Below are 12,315 nucleotides of genomic sequence, written 5' to 3'. Positions count from 1 at the left end.
TAAGGATAATTTTTAGGCCCAGCATACCCCCAAACTGAAGGTATTGCATGTCCTCATGCAATCTTTTACATTACTTTTTTATACTTGAGCTTTGGCTTAAACTTTGCATGATATCATTTACTTAACTTCAGCAAAGTGTTTTTGATGAATTGCAACTTGGTTGGTTCTTGTGTTTCAACCATATTTTGTTTGTTGCATTCAATTTTAATGTATGAACTTTGCATAATGATAATTTGATTTTTATTGCAAAGTATTTTGTTGGAATGCATCATGGTTGGTTCTTGTGTAACAACCATGATTGTGTTGCATCCAATTAGCTTTTAAGTACTTTTTACAAAGCCATTTATATGCTCATGTAATAGTGAATATATTTTGAAGGTATGTGGGTTTTAGAATGTGATATATGAATATGGAAAAATATGAATGTGACAAATTATGAATGTAAATGTATCCCCCCTGATGGTTTTGGCAATTTTATGAAATGAGGAAAGGAAGTTTTTCCAAAAATTATCATTCTAGCTTTCAAGGAATTTAAAGGGTTAAAAGTTAGAAAATATCATACCACAACTTACCCTGTCAAAAATGGATGAGAGTCGTGCATGTGTTGCTGCAAAATTCTGATCATAGTCGTCTTCTTTTGGCCGTGAAAATGGTGGATGAAGTCGAAAAAGTGAATCTTTTATTGTTGCTGCATCTGCTGCTGGATCTTCTGTTGAATGTTCGGAATCTATTGCTAAATGCGGCTGAAAATGTATAAGGCTTGGAAGGTATACAAAATTTATAATTTAGAATTAATTTAGGTTGGCACGTTAGAGTTGACCAAAAACAAAAACATGGGGTTAACATTGATCTTCTCTGTCAATAATATTATATACATAACTTAGTATTCAATAGTGCGTGTAAATAAACATCTCTCCCTCTATCGAATGAATCGAGAAGCAATTATTCTCTATCCAACCCAACATTAAACTAACTGAGTAATGTAAGATGTTCAAGTTGAGCTTTTTTATTTTTCATACTTAGCTTGATTTTATATACATAACTTAGTAATGTAATAGATTGCATGAGGACATGTAATACCTTCAGTTTGGGGGTATGTTGGGCCTAAGAATTATCCTTAAAATACATCCACTTTCACTCCATTCCCACATTTTCTCACCTCTATTCCACCACCATGTCACCACATCAGCTTCACTTTCATCATTAAATGGGTTACCATTGTGTTTTCCAAAACATTATTAATTCTTAGTATTTTTAAGTGAATTTGTGGCTAAACTTTAGAAAATAATATCCATATACTTATACCTAACAATTAGAATGAGTTTGTTGACATGTGTAGGTACAAAGGAAGCTTCTAAGCCACCCTTATATGGCACTCTATGTTCAAATTCGAATTTGAGGAGATCATGGACCTCATGGGTAAGATCATGGACCTCATGGAGAAGATCATGGAGGATAGGGTTATGTGTCACCATTGATTGAGAGATATGTGGATTTGAAGAGGGAATAGTGGATCCACATTTATGAGTTTGTTATCTCATTTTGTTGTATAAATAGGTGTGTTATCTCCTTCATTTGTAATCTTAATTTTCCATAGAATTTAGAAACTGAGTCCTTCATTTGTAATTTTAGATTTTAGGATCATTTGTAATGGAGATTTAGAATCTCTTGGAATGTAGAACTTGGAGCTTGTATTTGCAATTTGCAATTGATGATAAATAAAGTGGATTGGATTTTCTTCAACATTTGACTTCTTTCTAGGTGTGCTTGTGGAGCTATGGAGGGCCCCCATTGCCTCACTTGCATGTTTGTTTTGGTATAGTAAGCTTTCATTTATGTTTTTAATTTCATTAGTTTAAAGATCTCTACGTTGGAAATATAAATGAATAGTCTCTTGTAAGAGAGATTTAATATTTCCTATAATCAATTTGAATTAAATTTAAATGCCTTCATTTATTAGTTTATTGATTAAGATGGTTAGAAATATTAATGAATAGACCTCCTGTAAGGGAGCTTTGGTATTTCTTCACCTAGCTTAATTTAGTTTGTCTCTAAGTCCATATATATTGGATGATCCTCGAAGTTTACTTCCCTGGATTGATAGTAAATGAAACCCTAATTTGCATCCGCATTAAAGAACCCAACATTTTGGCGCCATTGCTGGGGAGGATCATTTAGAGATAGACTTAGGAAGTTATTTTTATTGCAATTTCTTTTTATGGACTACTTTTGAAACCTAGTGACAATAGGATCTTCATAAAGGTGTTCAAGTTGAGCTTTTTGATTTTTCATACTTAGTTTGATTTTAATTTCAATTTTTTTTTATCAGACCCCCCATTTGTTACTAATCCATCTACGGATGAGAAATTTGAAGATGTTAAACAGGTACTTCTTGGAGCGCAAGGACAATATCAAAGAGTGGTGTCACAAGAACCTTGCGCCAACTCCAAGAATAAGACAGGTTACTCACAGGCTTGCAAATCATAAGGTAAAAAATTTAAATCTTGATGTGAGCATTTTCGACTTCTTAGTCCGTAGGTGGCTTCACTGGAAGCATTCTTTTACCTAGGAAATAAAAAATCTTTCAAGCAAGTTAAGGTAGAATAGATTATAAAAATAAAACTAGATCCCGATAGAGTTTTTAGTCTTGTTTTTCTTAAAAAAATCATCCACATTTATCTTGAATAAAATTAGGTAAGAGTCGGTGAATTTCTTTTCTATGTAAGATGTTTTATTTTTGTTTTTGAAGGAACGGACAAGGAAGAATGGAGTCACGGGCCAGGGTTTGATGTAGGGTTTGCCTCTGGTAGGCTTGCAACAGCGACAAAGGGTAGGGGAGACCACAGTAGAGACAGACAAGGGAGCATTGTCACAGGTCAGAGAGGAAGATCGATTGGGGTAGGTGTGGACTGACGGAAGAATGATGAGCCCGACAGGGGGAGAGCGATCCCCTCCTACAAGGATGTGATGGCAGGAGAAGCAAGTAGAAATGGGATTACAAGAAGTCAAGGAAAAAGGGGCAAGGACACACCGGTCATGGGAGCACGCTGGCAAGCTGGTCTGGGAGGAAAATGTTTGCCTAGAGCAGTAAAAAAACCAAGGTTTGTTATCCCCAACAATAAACTGGAGGAATATAGAGGGTTTATGAAAGATCATGCGTTGATCTGCAAATTAATAGGGGCCTAGCCTACAGAGAAGGAACTGGTTAAATGGATACAACAACGTTGGCAACCGAAAGGTCACATAGACTTAAAACTAGGAGCGAAAGGCTTCTTTTCAGTAGTATTCTCTAACCTGGAAGACAAAGAGAAGGTATTTGAAGATGGCCCTTATTTCTTCAATAATGTTGGTTTATTTATGCGACACTGAGAAGAATGCTACAACCCGAATTAGGAAAAAATGCTAGCAGCACCAATCTGGGTTCGCCTGTTTGACCTCCCAATGGATTTCTGGGACCCAGAAATCCTGGAAGGAATAGGTAAATCAATTGGGACCTTTGTCAAAGTGGCTGACACAACAAGAAAAGGAAGGTACACTTCTTATGCCCGGATTTGTGTCTATATGAACATTACAGAACCTCTCCCTGATTGCATAGAAGTAGAATATCATGATGAAATCTGGCAACAACCTCTGGATTATGAGCACATACCCTTCAGGTGTCGGAGATGCCATGAATATGGGCATCTATTTAGATCTTGCCCTTAGAACTTCCTGAAGCCCACTCAAGGAAGCAGGAAGGAAGAAGGATCTGGTAAGGAAACGGAAGGGGGATTCCAAGAGGTCCACAGAAGGAAAAGGACCCAAAAACTGACGAGTAACCATAAGAACCCACAGAAAGAGAAGGAACAAGAAAATCAGAACAAATTCGCTGTGCTACAGGAAGAGGAAATGGAAGAGATCAATGAGGAAAGCAGTGACGAACCAATAGAGCCAATACAGAAAGATAAAGGGAAAAAGCAAGAACAGATCAAAACAGTGGAAGAAAACGAAGGGGAAGTAAATAAAATACAGATGGAGCAAAGCCAGATGGAGATAGACCCACAGAAAGAAAATTTTAGTGAAGAGGAACAAGTGATGAAAAGATTACTACAGGAATGGAGACACCTAGACGAGAGGTTCATCCCAGAAGACCAAAAGCAGCTATACAAAGAAATGTTTCAACAATATAAAATGAAACTAGGAATGATCATGATAAGTCAACCCGAGCATCTAGGATCACAGGGGGGACAGGGGCAGGAAGCAGGAGTATCAGGCAAAGGGGGGAAACGGGAATAAGACCCATGAGCGAATCCATCCAAATGGTGGGAGAAATTCTCGTTAACTCAGGAAGAGTGGTGCCATTATCAGAGGTATTCCACTAACCAACCAAACTGTTGAAATGATAATTACGACCTGGAACATAAGAGGTATAAACAGTAAAGGGAAACAGAGATATCTGAAAGAAAGAGTGAGGAAAGATAAACCTAGTGTGATGTTACTTCAAGAAACCAAGATCACTAAACTAAAATTGAAGGAGATCATGGGAAACTGCAAGCCCCAGTACGAGATAGTAGGACAAGATGCTACAAGAAGTGCAAGAGGTTTGGGCATTCTTTGGAACCCTGAAGAAGTAAGATTTGAAGAATGGGTAAGTATGCCAAGAATCCTCTTTGGCAAATTCAGAAACATTGGATCCAAAGAATGGGTTCTCCTCTCAGGGGTCTATGGTCCTCATATCCTAGGAGAAAGAAGGACTTTCATCCGAAACTTAGTAAATGTGCGAGGTCTGCACCAAGATACACCATGGATTATAGGTGGGGATTTCAACATGATTACATCCTTGAATGAAAAAAGAGGAGGTGTCAGAAGAATAGATGGAGATATGGAATTGTTTGCGGACACCATAAATGATCAGAGGCTAGTGGATATCCTAACTAGTAATGGGATACACACCTGGAATAATAGAAGAGGAGGGAAGCATCAGATTGCCTCAAAATTAGATAGATTCCTGATATCTGATCAGATTGTGAGTAGAGACATTTTTGTGGAAGCATTGATATTACTTAGGATGAGGTCAGACCACTGGCCGATTAAATTAGAGATAGATCTCAAAGCCAGTCCTAAAAATCGACCATTCAGATTTGAGGCTTTCTGGCTCAGAGACCCTAAGTTTATAAACAAAGTAGAGGAATGGTGGAAGCAAAGTGAACAAAGGGGAAGAAACAGAATGCAAACGTTCTAGCTTAAGCTGAAGGAAATAAAGCAAAAAATCAAGAAATGGAACCAAGAGGAATTTGGAAACATAATACAGGACCAACAACAGTTAAATCAAAGGATGATGGCAATACAACAAGAAATGATAAGGGAAGGGCGTAGTGAAGAATTAGCAGCAGAAGAAGGCAGACTAGTTAGCCAAATAGAGGAAAGAAGGAAACAAGAAGAAATCTTATGGAGGCAAAAGTCAAGAGTGAACTGGTTAAGGGAGGGAGAAAGGAACACCAAATTTTTCCACAAAGCGATGGTACAGTACAGACAGAGAAACAGAATCTTTTCCCTGAAAAATGAAGAAGGATTCCGACAAACTCAGCATGAGGATATGGAGGAAACCCTGGTTAGACATTTCAAAGATCTTCTAATGGAACCACAGGAGGAAAGGTAAGAAGCAGCTCGCAGAATATGCAGCCAAATCCCCAATATGATTACCAGAGATCAAAACCTTGCTTTAATGAGAGTAGCTACAATAGAGGAGGTCGAGGAAGTGGTGAAAGGACTGAAGAAAAATAAGGCCCCTGGACCAGATGCCTTTACATCGAAATTCTATCAAGCTACATGGAAGTTCATAGGCAATGACATCCTAGAGGTGGTGGAAGAATCTAGAAGAAATCAAAAGGTATGGCCGGGTTTAAATGCCACTCTCCTCTCTCTCATCCCTAAAACCTCCAAGTCAAATGACCCGCAGGGCTTTAGACCTATTGCCCTTTGTAATGTTATTTATAAAATTATCTCCACTCTGATAGTTAAAAGACTGAAACTGATTTTGCCTAGTATTATATCCCCAGAACAAACAGGGTTTGTGGAGGGTAGACAGATCTTAGATGGACTGATAGCATCCCAAGAAGTGGTGCACTCACTAAGAGAAAAAAAGATGGTTGGAATGATGATTAAATTGGATCTATCCAAATCCTATGATAGATTAAATTGGGAATACCTGAGGAAAGTTTTTGAGGCCTTTGGTTTCTGTAACAGATGGATAGATTGGATCTTGACAATGATATCCACCCCAGTCTTCTCAATCCTCTTAAATGGAACCCCGTCATCCACCTTCAAAGCCACCAGAGGTCTTAGGCAAGGGGATCCCTTATCCCCATTCCTTTTCATTATTGCTGCAGATGGGCTAGGAAGGTATATCAAAAAGGAAGCGCAGGAGGACAGAATCAAAGGGATAAGGGTTTGGGGGAATGATCTCCCGATAACCCACCAGCAGTTCGTAGATGATATCTATGATGTATCTCTCAGGGAAGTCAAAAGGATGAAGGACATCCATGATCTCTTCATGGAAGCCTCGGGTACTCAAATTAACAAGGAGAAATCATGCGCTTACTTCTTCAACACAACTGGTAATGTAAAAACTTACCTTGCAAGAATTTTGGGATTCAGGGTAGGAGAGTTACCCACAAAGTATCTAGGAATACCCCTGGCAATCAATTTCCTTAAGATGGAAAATTGGCAGCATACTATATAGAAGATCCTAGGAAGGCTAGCCAACTGGTCTTTCAGATCCTTAAATCTTGCAGGAAGAGTGGTTCTGGTAAAAGCAGTCTTGCAATCAATACCAATTTACCAATTATCTGGGATGGCAGCCCCCAAAGGGGCTTGCTCCAAAATGGTGGAAATATTTAAGAAATTCATATGGGGAGGGCCTCAACAACAGAAAAAATGGGCTTTGATTTCCTGGCAAGGATTGACTAGGAAAAAGGAGGAAGGGGGCCTGGGGCTAAGGGATCCATACCTCATTAACCAAATTATGGGAGCCAAGTTGTGGTGGAGATGGATGGTAGGGGGAGAAGACCTCTAGAAACGAATATGGATGAGGAAGTATAATATGCCAAGGAGAGCAGAAGATATATTACGGTATGCAGAACCACCAAGAGGATCTACCATCTGGAACCTGGCAAGCCAGAACGGGCACATAATCACAAACCATGCTTTCTGGGAAATACGAAATGGCAAAACAACAAAGTTCTGGGATGAGGCTTGGCAACAACGAGAAAAATTAAATGTAAAACAAGAATTCAGAAATCTTCTACAATTCTCAAAAGATGTAGGCCTAAATCGAGTAGCTGAGTTCTGGAAGGAAGACCACGATGAGGAGGATTGGAGAATTTGGAAAAACCCAGAAGAAACGGGTCAAAATATAGAAGAAGAACAACGAGAGATCTATGTAAAAGAAATCGGAACAAGAAATATATCTATTAGAACAAGACCAGATATCTTGAGATGGGGACACTCCATGAAAGGGACTTTCACAGTCAAAGAAGCATATGACTTAAAAACTGAGCAGGAACAGGAAAGATCCCAATAGCTATGGAAACAAATCTGGCATAGAAAATGGTGGCTGAAAGTTGCCCACTTCCTCTGGTTAACATGCAAAGGTCGAATTTTGACTTGGGACCAACTGCAGAAAAGAGGGATGCAAGGACCATCCCTATGTGATCTATGTAAGCAGGACAATGAAAATATAGAACACCTAATGAATTCATGCCAATTTGCTCAACAACAATGGGAAACCATCTATGGGGTCTTCGGAAGGACGGATAGGAATCAACAGAGCATAAGAGAGACAATCCAACAATGGGGACGAGGCCACTTTACCAGCCCAGTTCTTAACAGAGCTTGGGGGCTAGCAATAGGATTTAACCTTTGGATGATATGGAAGGAAAGGAACCAGAGGATCTTCAAAAACAAGGAATCCACTCCAGAGCAGGTATGGAAAGGAGTAATAGAACACATCAGGGAAACCATCCTAGCAGAAGAATGGCACCAAGAGGACTAGGAGACCTCGCCACAGGAAGAAAAAATTCTAAAAAAGCTTAACCTAACCAAATAAATGGTGGGAGCGCATACATGGAAAGCAACAAGGAAGAGCAGGGGATTGCCCTAGAATTTCAAGGGACCAGCAGAAGGATTCATCAAATTGAACTTGATGGAACCTCCAAAGGGAACCCGGGTATTGCAGGGATAGGAGGCATCTTCAAAGATTGCCAAGGCAGGGTTAGACTGTTGTATTCGGTACATTACGGCATGATGAGTAACAACGACGCAGAACTCAAGGCAGTACGACAAGGTATGAGAATAGCTGTCAGGCTCAGGTACAAAAAAATGGAAGTTGAAGGGGACTCATTACTGGCAATCAACATGATGCGGAAACTCAACAACAGACAGGCATGGGACAAACTGAGCCAAAGCTGGAGAACAACAAGTCTCATCTAAGAACTGGGAGAAATAATGAAGATTATATGATAATCAAGCACGTAAAAAGAGAAGGGAATAAAGTGGTAGATTTCCTGGCCAACTGGGGGTGTAACCAGCAAGTAGGACACATGGAAAGAACATGGCCTATACAACCAAGGGATACAAGAATGGACCCGCTACGAGAAATATTAGCCCAAGATGACTATCATGACCAGACGCAATGATAATGAGCATAACACACCCCCAATCGGGGTGACGGGGTGGGTAATTAAATTAATTATGGTTTTCAGAGGCCAGAAGGCGAAAAGACTGCCTACCACAGCCTACACGATTATACCGCAGGGCGTGGTGGAGTCCTACATGTATGCAGCAACGTCAGAAGGGTGAAGTGGCGGTTTGTACGTAGGCAAGAGGAGAGGTGGTAAGGACGGCAGCGTAAGGTGGATGGGATAGAAGGAAGGTAAGGTAGAGTATGAGAGGGAGTGTAGGGAAGAGAGGGTGGCTAGATTGTAGGATAGCAGGAGAACGAGAGTGAAGGACATGGCTTACTCGTAACCAACAAGCAGGCATAACAACCTCGGGTACATTAATTGTTTTCTTTTTGTAACTCGTGAAGGAAATTTCAGTATGCTAGGAGAGGGAAGGATCTTGAGACAGGTTGGGAAGGTAATCCCTCGGGGAGAGGTTTCGTTGTGCAGAGAGTGAAAAAGCAGTGAGGAAGAGTGGCCTTGTAGCATTGAGTTAATACTGGCCAGGGTTGAGGGTATAGAAGTTAATAGACAGTGGTGCATTCTACTCAGGGCTAAGGCTTACGAGACTAGCAAGGACTTTATCTGGGTGGAATGGAGGGCTACGGGTTTGAAGAAGTTCCTTAGGCCGGATTTCTAGGTAGATAGGGGGGGTTATGGTAGCAGAGAAGAGAAAGCCTGGGAAGGGAAGTTGGGGATGAAGCTAAGTAAGGAAAGGGTGACGTGCAGAGGAGGTAGAGCCGCGAGGGAAGGGAGTGGCGATGTCAAGCAAGGTAGGGGGAGGGAGGAGAGTCCCAGTGTGAAGTTCTCTTCGTTTGCTCTCACGGGGTCGCACAGGGATTGTGTTAGCCTGAGGGACCTTAACACGGGAGGAAGGGACAGGGGAGGCGAGACAGAGACTGTGGGTCTGATCGAGAGGCAAGCCCGGGTGAGCAGGGATAAGGGGAAGACCACTCATGGTCCACTTGAATGCCTGAGAGCAACGGAGTGTAGGCAGAAAGGTGGCAGTACCGGAGAACTGAAACCCCACGAGGCAATTGGTATTTGGATGGGTAATGGTTTTTTTATCCTAACATTGAATTCTAATCACTGTGAATAGGTAAGAAACACAGGCGATATGGCGCGGACAGCCAGAGGAAGGGGTCGCCAAGGACAAGGTAAAGCCGATCCTTGTCCAAAAGACCTGGGAACCTCAGAACCAAAGAAAGGCAGAAGACCCATGGATGCAATTGTCAGGGAGGCAGCAAAAGCTTACAAGGAAGGAACAAACACTAGGATCCAAAAAATTATAGAGGAAATGAAGGATAGAATTCTGGAAGAGGACTCCAAGGATGAGATGGAGGAATGGAAAGACCATGTCCCAGATCCTGGGAACACCAGAGGGAGGTTGTCCCAATTTAAACAGACTCTGCATCTGTACTGGCTCATGAAAAGACTGGTAGGAAAAGCCATGGAGCAAGTGTCCATGGGGATGGCGCTGATCGTCAGAGACATGCCAAACTATAAAAGGGACCTGCAAACAATCCAGTTCCAACTTTGTAAGCAGGACATAAGACTGGACCGTATACAATGACATATTCCATGTATTATTGAAATGGCACCAGCACCTGGAGATTCAGCTGAAGATCCAGTGACAGTGGAGTCAGAACCAGAAGACCTCAAAGAATAGATGAGTTCAATGACCTCAAGTTTTTGTTTTTTAGCAGATACCTTTTTTTTTACATGCATTCTGATGGGATCAAAGACTATAAACTGGTTTTTAAACAATTATGTATATATTGCCTGGATAGAAAGACTGATAACTTACCGTTTTTGGATGGCTTACAATATGCATAGGTGGCCAACAGACTTGGTTTCCCAATGGGCAAGTTGAGGCCACCTATTAACTATATGTGGTTTCATTTTGCTTTTATATAAATAGAAAACGAGGCCCTACCTTAGCTTACAAAAAAAAAAAGGTAAGAGTCACTTCAGCCACGCTAACCTGCAAAAAAAAAAAACAAACAAATAAACAAAACAAATCAATAGGTTAGTATGCTCTCTTCCTGCGCTTCGAGCGATCACGAAGATCAGAAATCTCTTGATTTATTTTAAAAATCTCTTGCCTGGAATTTGCACAAATCATTAAAACTACAACATTATAAGAAATCGAAATCATTTTTTTAATTCGTTTATTTTTTATTTCAAAATTTAAAATTAAATCTGTAGTTTAGTGATTTGATAATTATGTTAAAACTTCTCTACATATGTTAAAACTTCTCTGCATGTGTTAAAATCAAGGTGCAAAAATGTATATCTATAAAAAGAGAGAAAATAAACAGCCTTTTTATTAAAGAACACAGTTAATTGAAGAGAAATTTAGGTTGTCCTCATCACTGTAGCTCTCAAAATGATAGCATATTTTTGCTCAAGAGTTTCCTTGGATCTGTGGAAATTATGTCGCAGAAGGTAGATAGTGATTTCCTTTGCGTCAGGGTTAGAGGCAAGGATATATTCTTTGTCCAAGTTCACGTCTGGAAGCAGGGCACACGCACTAGACTAGTTATTGGCCAGAGGCTTTGGTTCGAAAAGATGAAAGAGAGGGAAAGTTGGTAATTGAGATTAGAGGCAAGGAGCAGTGACGCGAATTAGGTCAAATTTCCTGGAGTTTGTTTTTAGGCACCAACCGTCTTTTCCGTTCTTGGTTTCAATGCTTGTGGAAAGATAAAGTAATGATTTCACTGCTTAGCGATTGGAAAGATAGTTTCCTTCCTGTGCGTGCTTGGGTTGGATAGAGAGTAATTTCGTTTCGATTCATTTGATAGAGGGAGAGATGTTTATTTACTTCTTCTTTTTTGACAGGGGAATCGACAAATGGGGCAACCTCACAACTCGCGTAACATGGGGTCGATTTTGGCCGCTACCACTATAACCCCTGGGAGACTGCGCCCGCCCCTCTCCATAGCTCCGGGTTAGTCCGAGGGATTTGAACTCGTGACCTTCAGTACAGAGCCCGCCTTTCTAATGAACTTCACTGCAATGTGATTACCAACTCGCCTACCCCCTTGGGGCTAGAGAAATGTTTATTTACACGCACTATTGAATACTGAGTTATGTATATAATATTATTGGCAGAGAAGATCAATGTTAACCCCAGGTTTTTTTTTTTTTGGTCAACTCTAAGCATGTGAGTAACATATCTTATTCTTGGAGTTGGCGCAAGGTTCTTCTGAAACCACTCTTTGATATTGTCCTTGCGCTCCAAGAAGTACCTGTTTAACATCTTCAAATTTCTCATCCGTAGATGGATTAGTAACAAATGGGGGGTATGATAAAAAAAAACTGAATTTAAAATCAAACTAAGTATGAAAATTCAAAAGCTCAACTTGAACACCTTTATGAAGATCCTGTTGTCACCAGGTTTCACAAGTTAGTCCATAAAAAGAAATTGCAATAAAAATAACTTCCTAAGTCTATCTCTAAATGATCCTCCCTGGCAACGGTGCCAAAATGTTGGGTTCTTTAATGCAGATGCAAATTAGAGTTTCATTTACTATCAATTCGGGTAAGTAAACTTCAAGGATCATCCAATATATATGGACTTAGAGACAAACTAAATTAAGCTAGGTGAAGAAAT

Source organism: Pinus tabuliformis, chromosome 4_2 (genome assembly GCF_031772625.1).
Source record: "Pinus tabuliformis cultivar Carrire ecotype Pingquan chromosome 4_2, CPIR1, whole genome shotgun sequence".
Lineage (NCBI taxonomy): Eukaryota > Viridiplantae > Streptophyta > Pinopsida > Pinales > Pinaceae > Pinus > Pinus tabuliformis.
Note: the sequence above shows the minus strand (reverse complement) of the source record.